Source organism: Melospiza georgiana, chromosome 10, assembly GCF_028018845.1.
Source record: "Melospiza georgiana isolate bMelGeo1 chromosome 10, bMelGeo1.pri, whole genome shotgun sequence".
Classification (NCBI taxonomy): domain Eukaryota; kingdom Metazoa; phylum Chordata; class Aves; order Passeriformes; family Passerellidae; genus Melospiza; species Melospiza georgiana.
In genome coordinates this window covers 20,456,334-20,459,988 of record NC_080439.1, presented here as the reverse complement: position 1 = coordinate 20,459,988, position 3,655 = coordinate 20,456,334, and positions in this window count along the sequence as shown.

Here is a 3,655-nt window from a genome sequence, read left to right as displayed (position 1 = left end):
CTGATCTATAGAATAAAAAAAAAAGAAAAGAAATGTTATTTTCCTGTAAAGGTATCAGTTCATTTATATTCATTTAACCATCCATCCATCAATTCACTTTCTCACTCCCTGCACATTCTCTCTGCCTCTGGTAAACCTACCCCACCAATATACTTTTCTGGAATATACAATGAAGTTTCCTTAAAAAAAAGAAATTATATGAGATTCAGCTGGAGTAGGTAAAGTGAAGTTTCCCTTCTCCTCCTCTCCCCAGCTCCCCTTTTATGTTCCAGACTTTGAGTAAATTACCAATGTGAAAAAAGAAAATGGTTTAGTTGGGAAAAAAATGTCTATGTATATCTATAAATAATATATGCAGTATAGGTCTTAGAGATGTGTCTGTATGTATATATACAATATATAGAGAGCAGGTTTTGTGTGCTCAACATGTATGTGCTGCATCCCTGTGCTTGTGTGATACCAACAGTTCATTCTCTGCCTCTGAAATAAAACACACAGATACTGTACAGCTATTTACAGCATTCATATATCCACGGCCCCAGATTTAACCACCCACCCAGCCTGCGTATGCTGCAGATATGCACGATATATGTGATACCTGAGCACTGAATTGGAGCAGAACATCTGGATTTAAATAGAAAATATTTCCCTAAATTGCCAGCACGTGTCTTTTGGGAGGGCTGAGGTACCTGTGGTGCCCATATTTTGGTGCTGTCTGACACACAGCACAGGGCACAGCTCAGCCCGGCGGCCTCTGGCCTCCCAAACCTGAGGGCCACCAAGGCTGGATTTGTTTGCATTTTGGATGGTACCTGGAGCTGAGATCCGAATTCCCTTGCAGGAGAGTGGCCAGAGAGCAAACCTAAACCTCTCCCCTGATAACTCCAAGTGCCAAACCAGCCCCACCTGGCCGAGCTCTTCCTGTGGCTCTGCCTGGCCGGGCATGAGGTGGGGAGAGCAGTGACCTCCTCCTCCCTGTGCTACAGCCCTTCCTCACAAGAATGGCTCCAGGGAGGAAGAGCTGGCCCTTCCTCGCAGGAATGGCTCCAGGAGAACGAGCCTTGTGGCCAAAGACAGAGGCTGCCAAACCATCCGTCATTTCCCGGACACCTTCGCCGAGGCCGGGAGTGGAGGGATGCGGAAAAACTTCTTTTTCTGCTTTAAATGCAGCGGCAAGAGCTATGTAAGCAGTTGCCTTTTTTTTCTTGTTAAAAGCAGGTAAATAGAGAGACAGACAGATTTGGAAATGCCTCTCTATATACAGATAAAAATATACGTCTTTATCTCCAGCCAGATACGGATACAGATCCGCACGGAATTTTCCTGGCGGTGGCTCTTAAAGAGCTCCAAGCTGGTCCTTGTGGGGTCTTCACCAGCCTTTCCCAAAGCTCCCTGTGTAAATACAGGCACCAGGCAATGCCCCCCAGGTCAAGGAGGCTGGTGGCACTGCAGAGCTTGTGGGTGCCCGCCCTGCACAGAGCCCACACTGCACATCAAAGGCCGGAGTTCCCCGCTCCGTGTTGGAAGTGACACCTGCAGATGTTCCCCTGCCTCGTGTTTGCAACCCAGACCTGAACAAATACATAATCACATCACATAGCATAATTAATAGTGCTATCACCATGAAGGACTCTTAAAGGGAAGGCTGTTGAAAGAGAGTTCCTGAAGATAATCCTTTTAAAAGGTTTCCTTAAAATGCAACCACTAGCGGGAATAAGGCAGGTTTAGTTCCAACATCTTAATACCTCTGCAGAGCAGAGTTTTAGATCTTGTAAATGTCTTTCCTTTAATAGTGGCTTGACTTTTGATTTGGGACTTGCACTTTTTGGAGGATCTCGCTGCTGTTGTGGTTCTCAGCAGAGAAGGTCCTTGAGGAGGCCCAGCCTGGCTCAGTTGATCTGTCAGGGACTGATAATCTCATTCCTGCTGGAATTCCAACTTGGTCCCATCCTGTCTGATCTGGTGTCCTGCACTTGTGTCTAATGACCCATTTGAACAATTTTCAGGTGCTGCTTAATGTGTTTTTTTCCTCATTCTGGATGACACCCCAGCTCCTGGCCCACAGGGAATGGGGTTCAGTTGCTCCTCAGCTCTTTCCTTAGCGCTGTCTCCCGACTCCTCCACCATGCCCAGAGAATTCCTACGTGGTGCTGGTGCCAGGCTTGGTGAGTAAATCACTTTATTTTGGCTTTCCCAAACGATGTCTGTGTGAAATGAACAGAGCTACACAGTGATCTGCATGTCCAGGGGATAAATGCACACCTGAGTGAGCTCTGCTCCCTCAACCCTTCTTCCTCAGCCTCCCATCCCAGCAGCTCTTCCCATGGTTATTTGGCATTCTCACATTTCTCAGGTTTTGCATGGAGAGAGCAATGCTTGAGGAACTGGGACCACCAGGTGGAGCAGACCCCTGGTAGGAAACCCTGGGAGCAGCCAAGTCCTGCCTTTTGCTGTCACTGCTTTGCTGGACCTCCAAGCCAGGATCCAGCCTCCTGGTTTTCAGCAGGAAAAGTTTAGATTTGTGAAAAATACTGTCAAATTGGCATGGAAATAATTGAGGGCCTCTGGAGTAAAGTAATGATGGACACCTCCTCCAAAGAGCAATAATTAAACATTCAAAATAAAAATGAAATTAAATTAAATCAGATATTTTTACTTTCTCTTACAGCTGTGGACAGTCTTTTAGACTCCCCCAGTGTGAATTTCTTGGTCAGTGGCTGGTTTGGTGTCCATTCTCTCTGACCCCACAAGGCCTTTGGAAAACCAGGGATCTCCATTCCCAGGGCAGCGATGACCCAGCTGTTGTGTCATGGCGCTGTGCGTAGGGAAAAGCAGTTTGCAGGCAACAGGAGAACTTTGCTGTGCCCTGGCTGTTGTCCCCTCTCTCGGAGGGTGGCACTGCTGCTGTTTGCCCAGCGTGGTCAGAGGTGGTGCCACCAGAGCTCAGCTTCTCCCTGCGAGTGACATTGGTGAAACCTTTTGGGTGACCCAGGAGAGCAGGGTCGGCTTGCTGGTGGCTCAAATATTTTTGGTTCTTTTGGCTTTGAAGTGTGTGAGACAGAAAATGCACTGCTGCCACTTGTCACCCGCCAGCACTGGAGATGGCACCAGTGGCACTGCTTGGCCAGCAGGGATGGGGAGGCTGAGGGGATGCCACATCCGAGGTCACTGGGGTGGCACAGAAGGCCATGCCCATCCCTGGCGTTGGCAAGGAGCTTGGGGCTCATATCCCCCCATCAGGGATGTGCTCCGTGGTGGTGGCCCCAGGGCCCACTGTCCCCCTCCCTGACAAAGCTTTGCAAACCAACACTCTGGTTTAAACCCTGCTCCTTGCTTGCCCAAGTTGTATTTTTCCTGGTTTATCTTTTGGCTGCCGCATCCAGGTATTTTTCCTTAGCAAGGTAAGAGCCCTCTGATTTAGAGTGTTTAATTGCTTCTAATTTCTCCAAATTTCCGTGTAGGCATTTTAATGTTTGCCTCCTTCCTTCCCTGTGAGCTATTAGCGTGAGTCGGTTTCTTTCCTGACATAGACAAGGGTTTTTCCCCTCTCCTCCTACTCCTTCCAGCCCTACTTACACGGGAATTCCCCCAGCAGGCACTGAAAGAAGAAAGGGAATTAGATCTTTATCAGAGCCTAACTTTCACCCAAGATTTC